The 20,826-nt window shown below is 47.7% G+C and overlaps 14 non-coding genes across 14 annotated transcripts; all 14 read right to left on the reverse strand.

Moving 5' to 3' along the window:
* Window positions 1-1,215: 1,215 nt before the first annotated feature.
* On the reverse strand, window positions 1,216-1,406 carry LOC142725510 (U2 spliceosomal RNA). Its single transcript, XR_012876582.1, has one exon. It is a non-coding gene; the product is annotated as a U2 spliceosomal RNA (small nuclear RNA).
* Window positions 1,407-2,702: 1,296 nt separating this feature from the next.
* On the reverse strand, window positions 2,703-2,893 carry LOC142725451 (U2 spliceosomal RNA). Its single transcript, XR_012876527.1, has one exon. It is a non-coding gene; the product is annotated as a U2 spliceosomal RNA (small nuclear RNA).
* A 1,296-nt stretch (window positions 2,894-4,189) lies between these two features.
* LOC142725523 (U2 spliceosomal RNA) lies at window positions 4,190-4,380 on the reverse strand. Its single transcript, XR_012876593.1, has one exon. It is a non-coding gene; the product is annotated as a U2 spliceosomal RNA (small nuclear RNA).
* Window positions 4,381-5,680: 1,300 nt separating this feature from the next.
* On the reverse strand, window positions 5,681-5,871 carry LOC142725535 (U2 spliceosomal RNA). The gene has a single exon (XR_012876604.1). It is a non-coding gene; the product is annotated as a U2 spliceosomal RNA (small nuclear RNA).
* A 1,300-nt stretch (window positions 5,872-7,171) lies between these two features.
* On the reverse strand, window positions 7,172-7,362 carry LOC142725548 (U2 spliceosomal RNA). Its single transcript, XR_012876615.1, has one exon. It is a non-coding gene; the product is annotated as a U2 spliceosomal RNA (small nuclear RNA).
* A 1,296-nt stretch (window positions 7,363-8,658) lies between these two features.
* Window positions 8,659-8,849, reverse strand: LOC142725458 (U2 spliceosomal RNA). The gene has a single exon (XR_012876533.1). It is a non-coding gene; the product is annotated as a U2 spliceosomal RNA (small nuclear RNA).
* A 1,292-nt stretch (window positions 8,850-10,141) lies between these two features.
* LOC142725470 (U2 spliceosomal RNA) lies at window positions 10,142-10,332 on the reverse strand. Its single transcript, XR_012876544.1, has one exon. It is a non-coding gene; the product is annotated as a U2 spliceosomal RNA (small nuclear RNA).
* Window positions 10,333-11,624: 1,292 nt separating this feature from the next.
* LOC142725482 (U2 spliceosomal RNA) lies at window positions 11,625-11,815 on the reverse strand. Its single transcript, XR_012876555.1, has one exon. It is a non-coding gene; the product is annotated as a U2 spliceosomal RNA (small nuclear RNA).
* A 1,273-nt stretch (window positions 11,816-13,088) lies between these two features.
* Window positions 13,089-13,279, reverse strand: LOC142725494 (U2 spliceosomal RNA). Its single transcript, XR_012876567.1, has one exon. It is a non-coding gene; the product is annotated as a U2 spliceosomal RNA (small nuclear RNA).
* A 1,292-nt stretch (window positions 13,280-14,571) lies between these two features.
* Window positions 14,572-14,762, reverse strand: LOC142725504 (U2 spliceosomal RNA). Its single transcript, XR_012876576.1, has one exon. It is a non-coding gene; the product is annotated as a U2 spliceosomal RNA (small nuclear RNA).
* A 1,288-nt stretch (window positions 14,763-16,050) lies between these two features.
* LOC142725505 (U2 spliceosomal RNA) lies at window positions 16,051-16,241 on the reverse strand. Its single transcript, XR_012876577.1, has one exon. It is a non-coding gene; the product is annotated as a U2 spliceosomal RNA (small nuclear RNA).
* A 1,292-nt stretch (window positions 16,242-17,533) lies between these two features.
* Window positions 17,534-17,724, reverse strand: LOC142725506 (U2 spliceosomal RNA). Its single transcript, XR_012876578.1, has one exon. It is a non-coding gene; the product is annotated as a U2 spliceosomal RNA (small nuclear RNA).
* A 1,300-nt stretch (window positions 17,725-19,024) lies between these two features.
* LOC142725507 (U2 spliceosomal RNA) lies at window positions 19,025-19,215 on the reverse strand. The gene has a single exon (XR_012876579.1). It is a non-coding gene; the product is annotated as a U2 spliceosomal RNA (small nuclear RNA).
* A 1,304-nt stretch (window positions 19,216-20,519) lies between these two features.
* LOC142725508 (U2 spliceosomal RNA) lies at window positions 20,520-20,710 on the reverse strand. Its single transcript, XR_012876580.1, has one exon. It is a non-coding gene; the product is annotated as a U2 spliceosomal RNA (small nuclear RNA).
* Between the last annotated feature and the right edge of the window lie 116 nt (window positions 20,711-20,826).

The raw sequence follows: 20,826 nt of genomic DNA on the forward strand, positions 1-20,826 counted from the left end.
ATGGGGACCTGCAGGCTCACACACTCACAGCTACACGGGAGGTGAATAAAGGCCGGAGAGGAAGCCAGACAGGATTTGCTTCTTTTGCTTGCACCACAATGCAGTGCTGAAAGAGGAGGAATCTACATAAAAACGCCTTCCTGGCAACGCCCAAATGCCCTGCTGCCATGCAGATAAACACTGGCAGCGGCAGCAAGTGCATGCCCACAGCCACCCCTTGTTCCTTCACACCTTGTATCAGCTGTAATCCAGTCCAGTCCAGTGCTGCCTGCTGAGCAGCACTGACCAACACTGCCTGGGCCCAGGCTTTTATCTCTGAGGCCCCATTATGATGTCAGAAAGCTGGCTCTGGAATCCTGAGGGCTCCACTATGACACGTGCAAAGTTCCGTCTGAACTTTATATAAGACGGTGAGGCTCAGTCAGTCACTCAGTGTTGCCTGAGAGGGCAACACTGCAACAGCCGGCCGCCAGGCTGTCTTTTTTTTGCACAGCTAGTTGCCTCCAGGAGGCCACAAGAGGGAGACAAGGGACTGCAAAATGGAAAATAGGCATCCACCAACTTTACAGACAACTTCTCCTTGCTCCTACAACCTCCATCCTTGCACAGTTTGTTATTCTTCTAGGTAACATAGTAACAAATCCAAATTGCTGCTCTCTTTGTAGGCAAGCAAGGCTTTGTTGCAACTGCAATTCTTACTTCTTCTTGAAATGTAGGGACGACAGTACATTCCATCACATCCATCTAGTGTACACAGGTAGGTCCATTGTGGCGGGCAGGCGAGCGGGCGGGCTGCTTTATTGGCTGTTTGCTGTTCCCCTACTCCACTCCACTATTTGACTGTTGTGCTGCAATCAATCAATCAATCAATCAATCAATCAATCAATCAATCAATCAATCAATCAATCAATCAATCAGTGGCTGGCTCAGGTGCAGCTCTTTAACTTACCTAAAAGGGAGGGCGGAGAGAAGACAAGGAAGGTGAATGAGGTGTTCCAATGTGAAATGCCGGAAACACAGAAACACAGACGACACACAACAAGAGGTGGCAATCTATTCATTAATTGCATTTAATCAATGAGCTCATTATCACTCATGCATTGTCCAACAGGTGTTGAAATAATGGGATTAAAAGGGGAGATCCCTTCAGAAAGACAGAAACAATAGCAAAGACAAAAAACACTTTTGGAATCTGCTTTTAGTCAACACATAAGGAAAGGGTGCACCGGTCCTGGAAATACTGCAATACCAGGTCAATGCGTGGAGTGGACAGAGCAAGCTCTATTTCCATCTCCCTGTTCTAAAAATCCATTTAATATATGGTCCCCAGATAGGGGACGTATCAGATATTAAACTGATAAGAACAGATACTACACTTGATCTTAGCCAAAAGGCCGAGAAGCGATAACCCGAACGGGCCGCGCGTTGCCCGAGCCTGCCCGATACTGCTGTTCAGCCCTTGCAGCGATTCAGCCTACTTCTAGGCAATTCCATGGGGCCCTGCAGGCTCACACACTCACAGCTACACGGGAGGTGAATAAAGGCCGGAGAGGAAGCCAGACAGGATTTGCTTCTTTTGCTTGCACCACAATGCAGTGCTGAAAGAGGAGGAATCTACATAAAAACGCCTTCCTGGCAACGCCCAAATGCCCTGCTGCCATGCAGATAAACACTGGCAGCGGCAGCAAGTGCATGCCCACAGCCACCCCTTGTTCCTTCACACCTTGTATCAGCTGTAATCCAGTCCAGTCCAGTGCTGCCTGCTGAGCAGCACTGACCAACACTGCCTGGGCCCAGGCTTTTATCTCTGAGGCCCCATTATGATGTCAGAAAGCTGGCTCTGGAATCCTGAGGGCTCCACTATGACACGTGCAAAGTTCCGTCTGAACTTTATATAAGACGGTGAGGCTCAGTCAGTCACTCAGTGTTGCCTGAGAGGGCAACACTGCAACAGCCGGCCGCCAGGCTGTCTTTTTTTTGCACAGCTAGTTGCCTCCAGGAGGCCACAAGAGGGAGACAAGGGACTGCAAAATGGAAAATAGGCATCCACCAACTTTACAGACAACTTCTCCTTGCTCCTACAACCTCCATCCTTGCACAGTTTGTTATTCTTCTAGGTAACATAGTAACAAATCCAAATTGCTGCTCTCTTTGTAGGCAAGCAAGGCTTTGTTGCAACTGCAATTCTTACTTCTTCTTGAAATGTAGGGACGACAGTACATTCCATCACATCCATCTAGTGTACACAGGTAGGTCCATTGTGGCGGGCAGGCGAGCGGGCGGGCTGCTTTATTGGCTGTTTGCTGTTCCCCTACTCCACTCCACTATTTGACTGTTGTGCTGCATCAATCAATCAATCAATCAATCAATCAATCAATCAATCAATCAATCAATCAATCAATCAGTGGCTGGCTCAGGTGCAGCTCTTTAACTTACCTAAAAGGGAGGGCGGAGAGAAGACAAGGAAGGTGAATGAGGTGTTCCAATGTGAAATGCCGGAAACACAGAAACACAGACGACACACAACAAGAGGTGGCAATCTATTCATTAATTGCATTTAATCAATGAGCTCATTATCACTCATGCATTGTCCAACAGGTGTTGAAATAATGGGATTAAAAGGGGAGATCCCTTCAGAAAGACAGAAACAATAGCAAAGACAAAAAACACTTTTGGAATCTGCTTTTAGTCAACACATAAGGAAAGGGTGCACCGGTCCTGGAAATACTGCAATACCAGGTCAATGCGTGGAGTGGACAGAGCAAGCTCTATTTCCATCTCCCTGTTCTAAAAATACATTTAATATATGGTCCCCAGATAGGGGACGTATCAGATATTAAACTGATAAGAACAGATACTACACTTGATCTTAGCCAAAAGGCCGAGAAGCGATAACCCGAACGGGCCGCGCGTTGCCCGAGCCTGCCCGATACTGCTGTTCAGCCCTTGCAGCGATTCAGCCTACTTCTAGGCAATTCCATGGGGCCCTGCAGGCTCACACACTCACAGCTACACGGGAGGTGAATAAAGGCCGGAGAGGAAGCCAGACAGGATTTGCTTCTTTTGCTTGCACCACAATGCAGTGCTGAAAGAGGAGGAATCTACATAAAAACGCCTTCCTGGCAACGCCCAAATGCCCTGCTGCCATGCAGATAAACACTGGCAGCGGCAGCAAGTGCATGCCCACAGCCACCCCTTGTTCCTTCACACCTTGTATCAGCTGTAATCCAGTCCAGTCCAGTGCTGCCTGCTGAGCAGCACTGACCAACACTGCCTGGGCCCAGGCTTTTATCTCTGAGGCCCCATTATGATGTCAGAAAGCTGGCTCTGGAATCCTGAGGGCTCCACTATGACACGTGCAAAGTTCCGTCTGAACTTTATATAAGACGGTGAGGCTCAGTCAGTCACTCAGTGTTGCCTGAGAGGGCAACACTGCAACAGCCGGCCGCCAGGCTGTCTTTTTTTTGCACAGCTAGTTGCCTCCAGGAGGCCACAAGAGGGAGACAAGGGACTGCAAAATGGAAAATAGGCATCCACCAACTTTACAGACAACTTCTCCTTGCTCCTACAACCTCCATCCTTGCACAGTTTGTTATTCTTCTAGGTAACATAGTAACAAATCCAAATTGCTGCTCTCTTTGTAGGCAAGCAAGGCTTTGTTGCAACTGCAATTCTTACTTCTTCTTGAAATGTAGGGACGACAGTACATTCCATCACATCCATCTAGTGTACACAGGTAGGTCCATTGTGGCGGGCAGGCGAGCGGGCGGGCTGCTTTATTGGCTGTTTGCTGTTCCCCTACTCCACTCCACTATTTGACTGTTGTGCTGCATCAATCAATCAATCAATCAATCAATCAATCAATCAATCAATCAATCAATCAATCAATCAGTGGCTGGCTCAGGTGCAGCTCTTTAACTTACCTAAAAGGGAGGGCGGAGAGAAGACAAGGAAGGTGAATGAGGTGTTCCAATGTGAAATGCCGGAAACACAGAAACACAGACGACACACAACAAGAGGTGGCAATCTATTCATTAATTGCATTTAATCAATGAGCTCATTATCACTCATGCATTGTCCAACAGGTGTTGAAATAATGGGATTAAAAGGGGAGATCCCTTCAGAAAGACAGAAACAATAGCAAAGACAAAAAACACTTTTGGAATCTGCTTTTAGTCAACACATAAGGAAAGGGTGCACCGGTCCTGGAAATACTGCAATACCAGGTCAATGCGTGGAGTGGACAGAGCAAGCTCTATTTCCATCTCCCTGTTCTAAAAATCCATTTAATATATGGTCCCCAGATAGGGGACGTATCAGATATTAAACTGATAAGAACAGATACTACACTTGATCTTAGCCAAAAGGCCGAGAAGCGATAACCCGAACGGGCCGCGCGTTGCCCGAGCCTGCCCGATACTGCTGTTCAGCCCTTGCAGCGATTCAGCCTACTTCTAGGCAATTCCATGGGGCCCTGCAGGCTCACACACTCACAGCTACACGGGAGGTGAATAAAGGCCGGAGAGGAAGCCAGACAGGATTTGCTTCTTTTGCTTGCACCACAATGCAGTGCTGAAAGAGGAGGAATCTACATAAAAACGCCTTCCTGGCAACGCCCAAATGCCCTGCTGCCATGCAGATAAACACTGGCAGCGGCAGCAAGTGCATGCCCACAGCCACCCCTTGTTCCTTCACACCTTGTATCAGCTGTAATCCAGTCCAGTCCAGTGCTGCCTGCTGAGCAGCACTGACCAACACTGCCTGGGCCCAGGCTTTTATCTCTGAGGCCCCATTATGATGTCAGAAAGCTGGCTCTGGAATCCTGAGGGCTCCACTATGACACGTGCAAAGTTCCGTCTGAACTTTATATAAGACGGTGAGGCTCAGTCAGTCACTCAGTGTTGCCTGAGAGGGCAACACTGCAACAGCCGGCCGCCAGGCTGTCTTTTTTTTGCACAGCTAGTTGCCTCCAGGAGGCCACAAGAGGGAGACAAGGGACTGCAAAATGGAAAATAGGCATCCACCAACTTTACAGACAACTTCTCCTTGCTCCTACAACCTCCATCCTTGCACAGTTTGTTATTCTTCTAGGTAACATAGTAACAAATCCAAATTGCTGCTCTCTTTGTAGGCAAGCAAGGCTTTGTTGCAACTGCAATTCTTACTTCTTCTTGAAATGTAGGGACGACAGTACATTCCATCACATCCATCTAGTGTACACAGGTAGGTCCATTGTGGCGGGCAGGCGAGCGGGCGGGCTGCTTTATTGGCTGTTTGCTGTTCCCCTACTCCACTCCACTATTTGACTGTTGTGCTGCATCAATCAATCAATCAATCAATCAATCAATCAATCAATCAATCAATCAATCAATCAATCAATCAGTGGCTGGCTCAGGTGCAGCTCTTTAACTTACCTAAAAGGGAGGGCGGAGAGAAGACAAGGAAGGTGAATGAGGTGTTCCAATGTGAAATGCCGGAAACACAGAAACACAGACGACACACAACAAGAGGTGGCAATCTATTCATTAATTGCATTTAATCAATGAGCTCATTATCACTCATGCATTGTCCAACAGGTGTTGAAATAATGGGATTAAAAGGGGAGATCCCTTCAGAAAGACAGAAACAATAGCAAAGACAAAAAACACTTTTGGAATCTGCTTTTAGTCAACACATAAGGAAAGGGTGCACCGGTCCTGGAAATACTGCAATACCAGGTCAATGCGTGGAGTGGACAGAGCAAGCTCTATTTCCATCTCCCTGTTCTAAAAATCCATTTAATATATGGTCCCCAGATAGGGGACGTATCAGATATTAAACTGATAAGAACAGATACTACACTTGATCTTAGCCAAAAGGCCGAGAAGCGATAACCCGAACGGGCCGCGCGTTGCCCGAGCCTGCCCGATACTGCTGTTCAGCCCTTGCAGCGATTCAGCCTACTTCTAGGCAATTCCATGGGGCCCTGCAGGCTCACACACTCACAGCTACACGGGAGGTGAATAAAGGCCGGAGAGGAAGCCAGACAGGATTTGCTTCTTTTGCTTGCACCACAATGCAGTGCTGAAAGAGGAGGAATCTACATAAAAACGCCTTCCTGGCAACGCCCAAATGCCCTGCTGCCATGCAGATAAACACTGGCAGCGGCAGCAAGTGCATGCCCACAGCCACCCCTTGTTCCTTCACACCTTGTATCAGCTGTAATCCAGTCCAGTCCAGTGCTGCCTGCTGAGCAGCACTGACCAACACTGCCTGGGCCCAGGCTTTTATCTCTGAGGCCCCATTATGATGTCAGAAAGCTGGCTCTGGAATCCTGAGGGCTCCACTATGACACGTGCAAAGTTCCGTCTGAACTTTATATAAGACGGTGAGGCTCAGTCAGTCACTCAGTGTTGCCTGAGAGGGCAACACTGCAACAGCCGGCCGCCAGGCTGTCTTTTTTTTGCACAGCTAGTTGCCTCCAGGAGGCCACAAGAGGGAGACAAGGGACTGCAAAATGGAAAATAGGCATCCACCAACTTTACAGACAACTTCTCCTTGCTCCTACAACCTCCATCCTTGCACAGTTTGTTATTCTTCTAGGTAACATAGTAACAAATCCAAATTGCTGCTCTCTTTGTAGGCAAGCAAGGCTTTGTTGCAACTGCAATTCTTACTTCTTCTTGAAATGTAGGGACGACAGTACATTCCATCACATCCATCTAGTGTACACAGGTAGGTCCATTGTGGCGGGCAGGCGAGCGGGCGGGCTGCTTTATTGGCTGTTTGCTGTTCCCCTACTCCACTCCACTATTTGACTGTTGTGCTGCATCAATCAATCAATCAATCAATCAATCAATCGATCAATCAATCAATCAATCAATCAATCAATCAGTGGCTGGCTCAGGTGCAGCTCTTTAACTTACCTAAAAGGGAGGGCGGAGAGAAGACAAGGAAGGTGAATGAGGTGTTCCAATGTGAAATGCCGGAAACACAGAAACACAGACGACACACAACAAGAGGTGGCAATCTATTCATTAATTGCATTTAATCAATGAGCTCATTATCACTCATGCATTGTCCAACAGGTGTTGAAATAATGGGATTAAAAGGGGAGATCCCTTCAGAAAGACAGAAACAATAGCAAAGACAAAAAACACTTTTGGAATCTGCTTTTAGTCAACACATAAGGAAAGGGTGCACCGGTCCTGGAAATACTGCAATACCAGGTCAATGCGTGGAGTGGACAGAGCAAGCTCTATTTCCATCTCCCTGTTCTAAAAATCCATTTAATATATGGTCCCCAGATAGGGGACGTATCAGATATTAAACTGATAAGAACAGATACTACACTTGATCTTAGCCAAAAGGCCGAGAAGCGATAACCCGAACGGGCCGCGCGTTGCCCGAGCCTGCCCGATACTGCTGTTCAGCCCTTGCAGCGATTCAGCCTACTTCTAGGCAATTCCATGGGGCCCTGCAGGCTCACACACTCACAGCTACACGGGAGGTGAATAAAGGCCGGAGAGGAAGCCAGACAGGATTTGCTTCTTTTGCTTGCACCACAATGCAGTGCTGAAAGAGGAGGAATCTACATAAAAACGCCTTCCTGGCAACGCCCAAATGCCCTGCTGCCATGCAGATAAACACTGGCAGCGGCAGCAAGTGCATGCCCACAGCCACCCCTTGTTCCTTCACACCTTGTATCAGCTGTAATCCAGTCCAGTCCAGTGCTGCCTGCTGAGCAGCACTGACCAACACTACCTGGGCCCAGGCTTTTATCTCTGAGGCCCCATTATGATGTCAGAAAGCTGGCTCTGGAATCCTGAGGGCTCCACTATGACACGTGCAAAGTTCCGTCTGAACTTTATATAAGACGGTGAGGCTCAGTCAGTCACTCAGTGTTGCCTGAGAGGGCAACACTGCAACAGCCGGCCGCCAGGCTGTCTTTTTTTTGCACAGCTAGTTGCCTCCAGGAGGCCACAAGAGGGAGACAAGGGACTGCAAAATGGAAAATAGGCATCCACCAACTTTACAGACAACTTCTCCTTGCTCCTACAACCTCCATCCTTGCACAGTTTGTTATTCTTCTAGGTAACATAGTAACAAATCCAAATTGCTGCTCTCTTTGTAGGCAAGCAAGGCTTTGTTGCAACTGCAATTCTTACTTCTTCTTGAAATGTAGGGACGACAGTACATTCCATCACATCCATCTAGTGTACACAGGTAGGTCCATTGTGGCGGGCAGGCGAGCGGGCGGGCTGCTTTATTGGCTGTTTGCTGTTCCCCTACTCCACTCCACTATTTGACTGTTGTGCTGCATCAATCAATCAATCAATCAATCAATCAATCAATCAATCAATCAATCAATCAATCAATCAGTGGCTGGCTCAGGTGCAGCTCTTTAACTTACCTAAAAGGGAGGGCGGAGAGAAGACAAGGAAGGTGAATGAGGTGTTCCAATGTGAAATGCCGGAAACACAGAAACACAGACGACACACAACAAGAGGTGGCAATCTATTCATTAATTGCATTTAATCAATGAGCTCATTATCACTCATGCATTGTCCAACAGGTGTTGAAATAATGGGATTAAAAGGGGAGATCCCTTCAGAAAGACAGAAACAATAGCAAAGACAAAAAACACTTTTGGAATCTGCTTTTAGTCAACACATAAGGAAAGGGTGCACCGGTCCTGGAAATACTGCAATACCAGGTCAATGCGTGGAGTGGACAGAGCAAGCTCTATTTCCATCTCCCTGTTCTAAAAATCCATTTAATATATGGTCCCCAGATAGGGGACGTATCAGATATTAAACTGATAAGAACAGATACTACACTTGATCTTAGCCAAAAGGCCGAGAAGCGATAACCCGAACGGGCCGCGCGTTGCCCGAGCCTGCCCGATACTGCTGTTCAGCCCTTGCAGCGATTCAGCCTACTTCTAGGCAATTCCATGGGGCCCTGCAGGCTCACACACTCACAGCTACACGGGAGGTGAATAAAGGCCGGAGAGGAAGCCAGACAGGATTTGCTTCTTTTGCTTGCACCACAATGCAGTGCTGAAAGAGGAGGAATCTACATAAAAACGCCTTCCTGGCAACGCCCAAATGCCCTGCTGCCATGCAGATAAACACTGGCAGCGGCAGCAAGTGCATGCCCACAGCCACCCCTTGTTCCTTCACACCTTGTATCAGCTGTAATCCAGTCCAGTCCAGTGCTGCCTGCTGAGCAGCACTGACCAACACTGCCTGGGCCCAGGCTTTTATCTCTGAGGCCCCATTATGATGTCAGAAAGCTGGCTCTGGAATCCTGAGGGCTCCACTATGACACGTGCAAAGTTCCGTCTGAACTTTATATAAGACGGTGAGGCTCAGTCAGTCACTCAGTGTTGCCTGAGAGGGCAACACTGCAACAGCCGGCCGCCAGGCTGTCTTTTTTTTGCACAGCTAGTTGCCTCCAGGAGGCCACAAGAGGGAGACAAGGGACTGCAAAATGGAAAATAGGCATCCACCAACTTTACAGACAACTTCTCCTTGCTCCTACAACCTCCATCCTTGCACAGTTTGTTATTCTTCTAGGTAACATAGTAACAAATCCAAATTGCTGCTCTCTTTGTAGGCAAGCAAGGCTTTGTTGCAACTGCAATTCTTACTTCTTCTTGAAATGTAGGGACGACAGTACATTCCATCACATCCATCTAGTGTACACAGGTAGGTCCATTGTGGCGGGCAGGCGAGCGGGCGGGCTGCTTTATTGGCTGTTTGCTGTTCCCCTACTCCACTCCACTATTTGACTGTTGTGCTGCATCAATCAATCAATCAATCAATCAATCAATCAATCAATCAATCAATCAATCAATCAGTGGCTGGCTCAGGTGCAGCTCTTTAACTTACCTAAAAGGGAGGGCGGAGAGAAGACAAGGAAGGTGAATGAGGTGTTCCAATGTGAAATGCCGGAAACACAGAAACACAGACGACACACAACAAGAGGTGGCAATCTATTCATTAATTGCATTTAATCAATGAGCTCATTATCACTCATGCATTGTCCAACAGGTGTTGAAATAATGGGATTAAAAGGGGAGATCCCTTCAGAAAGACAGAAACAATAGCAAAGACAAAAAACACTTTTGGAATCTGCTTTTAGTCAACACATAAGGAAAGGGTGCACCGGTCCTGGAAATACTGCAATACCAGGTCAATGCGTGGAGTGGACAGAGCAAGCTCTATTTCCATCTCCCTGTTCTAAAAATCCATTTAATATATGGTCCCCAGATAGGGGACGTATCAGATATTAAACTGATAAGAACAGATACTACACTTGATCTTAGCCAAAAGGCCGAGAAGCGATAACCCGAACGGGCCGCGCGTTGCCCGAGCCTGCCCGATACTGCTGTTCAGCCCTTGCAGCGATTCAGCCTACTTCTAGGCAATTCCATGGGGCCCTGCAGGCTCACACACTCACAGCTACACGGGAGGTGAATAAAGGCCGGAGAGGAAGCCAGACAGGATTTGCTTCTTTTGCTTGCACCACAATGCAGTGCTGAAAGAGGAGGAATCTACATAAAAACGCCTTCCTGGCAACGCCCAAATGCCCTGCTGCCATGCAGATAAACACTGGCAGCGGCAGCAAGTGCATGCCCACAGCCACCCCTTGTTCCTTCACACCTTGTATCAGCTGTAATCCAGTCCAGTCCAGTGCTGCCTGCTGAGCAGCACTGACCAACACTGCCTGGGCCCAGGCTTTTATCTCTGAGGCCCCATTATGATGTCAGAAAGCTGGCTCTGGAATCCTGAGGGCTCCACTATGACACGTGCAAAGTTCCGTCTGAACTTTATATAAGACGGTGAGGCTCAGTCAGTCACTCAGTGTTGCCTGAGAGGGCAACACTGCAACAGCCGGCCGCCAGGCTGTCTTTTTTTTGCACAGCTAGTTGCCTCCAGGAGGCCACAAGAGGGAGACAAGGGACTGCAAAATGGAAAATAGGCATCCACCAACTTTACAGACAACTTCTCCTTGCTCCTACAACCTCCATCCTTGCACAGTTTGTTATTCTTCTAGGTAACATAGTAACAAATCCAAATTGCTGCTCTCTTTGTAGGCAAGCAAGGCTTTGTTGCAACTGCAATTCTTACTTCTTCTTGAAATGTAGGGACGACAGTACATTCCATCACATCCATCTAGTGTACACAGGTAGGTCCATTGTGGCGGGCAGGCGAGCGGGCGGGCTGCTTTATTGGCTGTTTGCTGTTCCCCTACTCCACTCCACTATTTGACTGTTGTGCTGCATCAATCAATCAATCAATCAATCAATCAATCAATCAATCAATCAATCAATCAATCAGTGGCTGGCTCAGGTGCAGCTCTTTAACTTACCTAAAAGGGAGGGCGGAGAGAAGACAAGGAAGGTGAATGAGGTGTTCCAATGTGAAATGCCGGAAACACAGAAACACAGACGACACACAACAAGAGGTGGCAATCTATTCATTAATTGCATTTAATCAATGAGCTCATTATCACTCATGCATTGTCCAACAGGTGTTGAAATAATGGGATTAAAAGGGGAGATCCCTTCAGAAAGACAGAAACAGTAGCAAAGACAAAAAACACTTTTGGAATCTGCTTTTAGTCAACACATAAGGAAAGGGTGCACCGGTCCTGGAAATACTGCAATACCAGGTCAATGCGTGGAGTGGACAGAGCAAGCTCTATTTCCATCTCCCTGTTCTAAAAATCCATTTAATATATGGTCCCCAGATAGGGGACGTATCAGATATTAAACTGATAAGAACAGATACTACACTTGATCTTAGCCAAAAGGCCGAGAAGCGATAACCCGAACGGGCCGCGCGTTGCCCGAGCCTGCCCGATACTGCTGTTCAGCCCTTGCAGCGATTCAGCCTACTTCTAGGCAATTCCATGGGGCCCTGCAGGCTCACACACTCACAGCTACACGGGAGGTGAATAAAGGCCGGAGAGGAAGCCAGACAGGATTTGCTTCTTTTGCTTGCACCACAATGCAGTGCTGAAAGAGGAGGAATCTACATAAAAACGCCTTCCTGGCAACGCCCAAATGCCCTGCTGCCATGCAGATAAACACTGGCAGCGGCAGCAAGTGCATGCCCACAGCCACCCCTTGTTCCTTCACACCTTGTATCAGCTGTAATCCAGTCCAGTCCAGTGCTGCCTGCTGAGCAGCACTGACCAACACTGCCTGGGCCCAGGCTTTTATCTCTGAGGCCCCATTATGATGTCAGAAAGCTGGCTCTGGAATCCTGAGGGCTCCACTATGACACGTGCAAAGTTCCGTCTGAACTTTATATAAGACGGTGAGGCTCAGTCAGTCACTCAGTGTTGCCTGAGAGGGCAACACTGCAACAGCCGGCCGCCAGGCTGTCTTTTTTTTGCACAGCTAGTTGCCTCCAGGAGGCCACAAGAGGGAGACAAGGGACTGCAAAATGGAAAATAGGCATCCACCAACTTTACAGACAACTTCTCCTTGCTCCTACAACCTCCATCCTTGCACAGTTTGTTATTCTTCTAGGTAACATAGTAACAAATCCAAATTGCTGCTCTCTTTGTAGGCAAGCAAGGCTTTGTTGCAACTGCAATTCTTACTTCTTCTTGAAATGTAGGGACGACAGTACATTCCATCACATCCATCTAGTGTACACAGGTAGGTCCATTGTGGCGGGCAGGCGAGCGGGCGGGCTGCTTTATTGGCTGTTTGCTGTTCCCCTACTCCACTCCACTATTTGACTGTTGTGCTGCAATCAATCAATCAATCAATCAATCAATCAATCAATCAGTGGCTGGCTCAGGTGCAGCTCTTTAACTTACCTAAAAGGGAGGGCGGAGAGAAGACAAGGAAGGTGAATGAGGTGTTCCAATGTGAAATGCCGGAAACACAGAAACACAGACGACACACAACAAGAGGTGGCAATCTATTCATTAATTGCATTTAATCAATGAGCTCATTATCACTCATGCATTGTCCAACAGGTGTTGAAATAATGGGATTAAAAGGGGAGATCCCTTCAGAAAGACAGAAACAATAGCAAAGACAAAAAACACTTTTGGAATCTGCTATTAGTCAACACATAAGGAAAGGGTGCACCGGTCCTGGAAATACTGCAATACCAGGTCAATGCGTGGAGTGGACAGAGCAAGCTCTATTTCCATCTCCCTGTTCTAAAAATCCATTTAATATATGGTCCCCAGATAGGGGACGTATCAGATATTAAACTGATAAGAACAGATACTACACTTGATCTTAGCCAAAAGGCCGAGAAGCGATAACCCGAACGGGCCGCGCGTTGCCCGAGCCTGCCCGATACTGCTGTTCAGCCCTTGCAGCGATTCAGCCTACTTCTAGGCAATTCCATGGGGCCCTGCAGGCTCACACACTCACAGCTACACGGGAGGTGAATAAAGGCCGGAGAGGAAGCCAGACAGGATTTGCTTCTTTTGCTTGCACCACAATGCAGTGCTGAAAGAGGAGGAATCTACATAAAAACGCCTTCCTGGCAACGCCCAAATGCCCTGCTGCCATGCAGATAAACACTGGCAGCGGCAGCAAGTGCATGCCCACAGCCACCCCTTGTTCCTTCACACCTTGTATCAGCTGTAATCCAGTCCAGTCCAGTGCTGCCTGCTGAGCAGCACTGACCAACACTGCCTGGGCCCAGGCTTTTATCTCTGAGGCCCCATTATGATGTCAGAAAGCTGGCTCTGGAATCCTGAGGGCTCCACTATGACACGTGCAAAGTTCCGTCTGAACTTTATATAAGACGGTGAGGCTCAGTCAGTCACTCAGTGTTGCCTGAGAGGGCAACACTGCAACAGCCGGCCGCCAGGCTGTCTTTTTTTTGCACAGCTAGTTGCCTCCAGGAGGCCACAAGAGGGAGACAAGGGACTGCAAAATGGAAAATAGGCATCCACCAACTTTACAGACAACTTCTCCTTGCTCCTACAACCTCCATCCTTGCACAGTTTGTTATTCTTCTAGGTAACATAGTAACAAATCCAAATTGCTGCTCTCTTTGTAGGCAAGCAAGGCTTTGTTGCAACTGCAATTCTTACTTCTTCTTGAAATGTAGGGACGACAGTACATTCCATCACATCCATCTAGTGTACACAGGTAGGTCCATTGTGGCGGGCAGGCGAGCGGGCGGGCTGCTTTATTGGCTGTTTGCTGTTCCCCTACTCCACTCCACTATTTGACTGTTGTGCTGCATCAATCAATCAATCAATCAATCAATCAATCAATCAATCAATCAATCAATCAATCAGTGGCTGGCTCAGGTGCAGCTCTTTAACTTACCTAAAAGGGAGGGCGGAGAGAAGACAAGGAAGGTGAATGAGGTGTTCCAATGTGAAATGCCGGAAACACAGAAACACAGACGACACACAACAAGAGGTGGCAATCTATTCATTAATTGCATTTAATCAATGAGCTCATTATCACTCATGCATTGTCCAACAGGTGTTGAAATAATGGGATTAAAAGGGGAGATCCCTTCAGAAAGACAGAAACAATAGCAAAGACAAAAAACACTTTTGGAATCTGCTTTTAGTCAACACATAAGGAAAGGGTGCACCGGTCCTGGAAATACTGCAATACCAGGTCAATGCGTGGAGTGGACAGAGCAAGCTCTATTTCCATCTCCCTGTTCTAAAAATCCATTTAATATATGGTCCCCAGATAGGGGACGTATCAGATATTAAACTGATAAGAACAGATACTACACTTGATCTTAGCCAAAAGGCCGAGAAGCGATAACCCGAACGGGCCGCGCGTTGCCCGAGCCTGCCCGATACTGCTGTTCAGCCCTTGCAGCGATTCAGCCTACTTCTAGGCAATTCCATGGGGCCCTGCAGGCTCACACACTCACAGCTACACGGGAGGTGAATAAAGGCCGGAGAGGAAGCCAGACAGGATTTGCTTCTTTTGCTTGCACCACAATGCAGTGCTGAAAGAGGAGGAATCTACATAAAAACGCCTTCCTGGCAACGCCCAAATGCCCTGCTGCCATGCAGATAAACACTGGCAGCGGCAGCAAGTGCATGCCCACAGCCACCCCTTGTTCCTTCACACCTTGTATCAGCTGTAATCCAGTCCAGTCCAGTGCTGCCTGCTGAGCAGCACTGACCAACACTGCCTGGGCCCAGGCTTTTATCTCTGAGGCCCCATTATGATGTCAGAAAGCTGGCTCTGGAATCCTGAGGGCTCCACTATGACACGTGCAAAGTTCCGTCTGAACTTTATATAAGACGGTGAGGCTCAGTCAGTCACTCAGTGTTGCCTGAGAGGGCAACACTGCAACAGCCGGCCGCCAGGCTGTCTTTTTTTTGCACAGCTAGTTGCCTCCAGGAGGCCACAAGAGGGAGACAAGGGACTGCAAAATGGAAAATAGGCATCCACCAACTTTACAGACAACTTCTCCTTGCTCCTACAACCTCCATCCTTGCACAGTTTGTTATTCTTCTAGGTAACATAGTAACAAATCCAAATTGCTGCTCTCTTTGTAGGCAAGCAAGGCTTTGTTGCAACTGCAATTCTTACTTCTTCTTGAAATGTAGGGACGACAGTACATTCCATCACATCCATCTAGTGTACACAGGTAGGTCCATTGTGGCGGGCAGGCGAGCGGGCGGGCTGCTTTATTGGCTGTTTGCTGTTCCCCTACTCCACTCCACTATTTGACTGTTGTGCTGCATCAATCAATCAATCAATCAATCAATCAATCAATCAATCAATCAATCAATCAGTGGCTGGCTCAGGTGCAGCTCTTTAACTTACCTAAAAGGGAGGGCGGAGAGAAGACAAGGAAGGTGAATGAGGTGTTCCAATGTGAAATGCCGGAAACACAGAAACACAGACGACACACAACAAGAGGTGGCAATCTATTCATTAATTGCATTTAATCAATGAGCTCATTATCACTCATGCATTGTCCAACAGGTGTTGAAATAATGGGATTAAAAGGGGAGATCCCTTCAGAAAGACAGAAACAATAGCAAAGACAAAAAACACTTTTGGAATCTGCTTTTAGTCAACACATAAGGAAAGGGTGCACCGGTCCTGGAAATACTGCAATACCAGGTCAATGCGTGGAGTGGACAGAGCAAGCTCTATTTCCATCTCCCTGTTCTAAAAATCCATTTAATATATGGTCCCCAGATAGGGGACGTATCAGATATTAAACTGATAAGAACAGATACTACACTTGATCTTAGCCAAAAGGCCGAGAAGCGATAACCCGAACGGGCCGCGCGTTGCCCGAGCCTGCCCGATACTGCTGTTCAGCCCTTGCAGCGATTCAGCCTACTTCTAGGCAATTCCATGGGGCCCTGCAGGCTCACACACTCACAGCTACACGAGAGGTGAATAAAGGCCGGAGAGGAAGCCAGACAGGATTTGCTTCTTTTGCTTGCACCACAATGCAGTGCTGAAAGAGGAGGAATCTACATAAAAACGCCTTCCTGGCAACGCCCAAATGCCCTGCTGCCATGCAGATAAACACTGGCAGCGGCAGCAAGTGCATGCCCACAGCCACCCCTTGTTCCTTCACACCTTGTATCAGCTGTAATCCAGTCCAGTCCAGTGCTGCCTGCTGAGCAGCACTGACCAACACTGCCTGGGCCCAGGCTTTTATCTCTGAGGCCCCATTATGATGTCAGAAAGCTGGCTCTGGAATCCTGAGGGCTCCACTATGACACGTGCAAAGTTCCGTCTGAACTTTATATAAGACGGTGAGGCTCAGTCAGTCACTCAGTGTTGCCTGAGAGGGCAACACTGCAACAGCCGGCCGCCAGGCTGTCTTTTTTTTGCACAGCTAGTTGCCTCCAGGAGGCCACAAGAGGGAGACAAGGGACTGCAAAATGGAAAATAGGCATCCACCAACTTTACAGACAACTTCTCCTTGCTCCTACAACCTCCATCCTTGCACAGTTTGTTATTCTTCTAGGTAACATAGTAACAAATCCAAATTGCTGCTCTCTTTGTAGGCAAGCAAGGCTTTGTTGCAACTGCAATTCTTACTTCTTCTTGAAATGTAGGGACGACAGTACATTCCATCACATCCATCTAGTGTACACAGGTAGGTCCATTGTGGCGGGCAGGCGAGCGGGCGGGCTGCTTTATTGGCTGTTTGCTGTTCCCCTACTCCACTCCACTATTTGACTGTTGTGCTGCATCAATCAATCAATCAATCAATCAATCAATCAATCAATCAATCAATCAATCAATCAGTGGCTGGCTCAGGTGCAGCTCTTTAACTTACCTAAAAGGGAGGGCGGAGAGAAGACAAGGAAGGTGAATGAGGTGTTCCAATGTGAAATGCCGGAAACACAGAAACACAGACGACACACAACAAGAGGTGGCAATCTATTCATTAATTGCATTTAATCAATGAGCTCATTATCACTCATGCATTGTCCAACAGGTGTTGAAATAATGGGATTAAAAGGGGAGATCCCTTCAGAAAGACAGAAACAATAGCAAAGACAAAAAACACTTTTGGAATCTGCTTTTAGTCAACACATAAGGAAAGGGTGCACCGGTCCTGGAAATACTGCAATACCAGGTCAATGCGTGGAGTGGACAGAGCAAGCTCTATTTCCATCTCCCTGTTCTAAAAATCCATTTAATATATGGTCCCCAGATAGGGGACGTATCAGATATTAAACTGATAAGAACAGATACTACACTTGATCTTAGCCAAAAGGCCGAGAAGCGATAACCCGAACGGGCCGCGCGTTGCCCGAGCCTGCCCGATACTGCTGTTCAGCCCTTGCAGCGATTCAGCCTACTTCTAGGCAATTCCATGGGGCCCTGCAGGCTCACACACTCACAGCTACACGGGAGGTGAATAAAGGCCGGAGAGGAAGCCAGACAGGATTTGCTTCTTTTGCTTGCACCACAATGCAGTGCTGAAAGAGGAGGAATCTACATAAAAACGCCTTCCTGGCAACGCCCAAATGCCCTGCTGCCATGCAGATAAACACTGGCAGCGGCAGCAAGTGCATGCCCACAGCCACCCCTTGTTCCTTCACACCTTGTATCAGCTGTAATCCAGTCCAGTCCAGTGCTGCCTGCTGAGCAGCACTGACCAACACTGCCTGGGCCCAGGCTTTTATCTCTGAGGCCCCATTATGATGTCAGAAAGCTGGCTCTGGAATCCTGAGGGCTCCACTATGACACGTGCAAAGTTCCGTCTGAACTTTATATAAGACGGTGAGGCTCAGTCAGTCACTCAGTGTTGCCTGAGAGGGCAACACTGCAACAGCCGGCCGCCAGGCTGTCTTTTTTTTGCACAGCTAGTTGCCTCCAGGAGGCCACAAGAGGGAGACAAGGGACTGCAAAATGGAAAATAGGCATCCACCAACTTTACAGACAACTTCTCCTTGCTCCTACAACCTCCATCCTTGCACAGTTTGTTATTCTTCTAGGTAACATAGTAACAAATCCAAATTGCTGCTCTCTTTGTAGGCAAGCAAGGCTTTGTTGCAACTGCAATTCTTACTTCTTCTTGAAATGTAGGGACGACAGTACATTCCATCACATCCATCTAGTGTACACAGGTAGGTCCATTGTGGCGGGCAGGCGAGCGGGCGGGCTGCTTTATTGGCTGTTTGCTGTTCCCCTACTCCACTCCACTATTTGACTGTTGTGCTGCATCAATCAATCAATCAATCAATCAATCAATCAATCAATCAATCAATCAATCAATCAATCAATCAGTGGCTGGCTCAGGTGCAGCTCTTTAACTTACCTAAAAGGGAGGGCGGAGAGAAGACAAGGAAGGTGAATGAGGTGTTCCAATGTGAAATGCCGGAAACACAGAAACACAGACGACACACAACAAGAGGTGGCAATCTATTCATTAATTGCATTTAATCAATGAGCTCATTATCACTCATGCATTGTCCAACAGGTGTTGAAATAATGGGATTAAAAGGGGAGATCCCTTCAGAAAGACAGAAACAATAGCAAAGACAAAAAACACTTTTGGAATCTGCTTTTAGTCAACACATAAGGAAAGGGTGCACCGGTCCTGGAAATACTGCAATACCAGGTCAATGCGTGGAGTGGACAGAGCAAGCTCTATTTCCATCTCCCTGTTCTAAAAATCCATTTAATATATGGTCCCCAGATAGGGGACGTATCAGATATTAAACTGATAAGAACAGATACTACACTTGATCTTAGCCAAAAGGCCGAGAAGCGATAACCCGAACGGGCCGCGCGTTGCCCGAGCCTGCCCGATACTGCTGTTCAGCCCTTGCAGCGATTCAGCCTACTTCTAGGCAATTCCATGGGGCCCTGCAGGCTCACACACTCACAGCTACACGGGAGGTGAATAAAGGCCGGAGAGGAAGCCAGACAGGATTTGCTTCTTTTGCTTGCACCACAATGCAGTGCTGAAAGAGGAGGAATCTACATAAAAACGCCTTCCTGGCAACGCCCAAATGCCCTGCTGCCATGCAGATAAACACTGGCAGCGGCAGCAAGTGCATGCCCACAGCCACCCCTTGTTCCTTCACACCTTGTATCAGCTGTAATCCAGTCCAGTCCAGTGCTGCCTGCTGAGCAGCACTGACCAACACTGCCTGGGCCCAGGCTTTTATCTCTGAGGCCCCATTATGATGTCAGAAAGCTGGCTCTGGAATCCTGAGGGCTCCACTATGACACGTGCAAAGTTCCGTCTGAACTTTATATAAGACGGTGAGGCTCAGTCAGTCACTCAGTGTTGCCTGAGAGGGCAACACTGCAACAGCCGGCCGCCAGGCTGTCTTTTTTTTGCACAGCTAGTTGCCTCCAGGAGGCCACAAGAGGGAGACAAGGGACTGCAAAATGGAAAATAGGCATCCACCAACTTTACAGACAACTTCTCCTTGCTCCTACAACCTCCATCCTTGCACAGTTTGTTATTCTTCTAGGTAACATAGTAACAAATCCAAATTGCTGCTCTCTTTGTAGGCAAGCAAGGCTTTGTTGCAACTGCAATTCTTACTTCTTCTTGAAATGTAGGGACGACAGTACATTCCATCACATCCATCTAGTGTACACAGGTAGGTCCATTGTGGCGGGCAGGCGAGCGGGCGGGCTGCTTTATTGGCTGTTTGCTGTTCCCCTACTCCACTCCACTATTTGACTGTTGTGCTGCATCAATCAATCAATCAATCAATCAATCAATCAATCAATCAATCAATCAATCAATCAATCAATCAATCAGTGGCTGGCTCAGGTGCAGCTCTTTAACTTACCTAAAAGGGAGGGCGGAGAGAAGACAAGGAAGGTGAATGAGGTGTTCCAATGTGAAATGCCGGAAACACAGAAACACAGACGACACACAACAAGAGGTGGCAATCTATTCATTAATTGCATTTAATCAATGAGCTCATTATCACTCATGCATTGTCCAACAGGTGTTGAAATAATGGGATTAAAAGGGGAGATCCCTTCAGAAAGACAGAAACAATAGCAAAGACAAAAAACACTTTTGGAATCTGCTTTTAGTCAACACATAAGGAAAGGGTGCACCGGTCCTGGAAATACTGCAATACCAGGTCAATGCGTGGAGTGGACAGAGCAAGCTCTATTTCCATCTCCCTGTTCTAAAAATCCATTTAATATATGGTCCCCAGATAGGGGACGTATCAGATATTAAACTGATAAGAACAGATACTACACTTGATCTTAGCCAAAAGGCCGAGAAGCGATAACCCGAACGGGCCGCGCGTTGCCCGAGCCTGCCCGATACTGCTGTTCAGCCCTTGCAGCGATTCAGCCTACTTCTAGGCAATTCCATGGGGCCCTGCAGGCTCACACACTCACAG

Source organism: Rhinoderma darwinii, unplaced genomic scaffold (assembly GCF_050947455.1).
Source record: "Rhinoderma darwinii isolate aRhiDar2 unplaced genomic scaffold, aRhiDar2.hap1 Scaffold_607, whole genome shotgun sequence".
Lineage (NCBI taxonomy): Eukaryota > Metazoa > Chordata > Amphibia > Anura > Rhinodermatidae > Rhinoderma > Rhinoderma darwinii.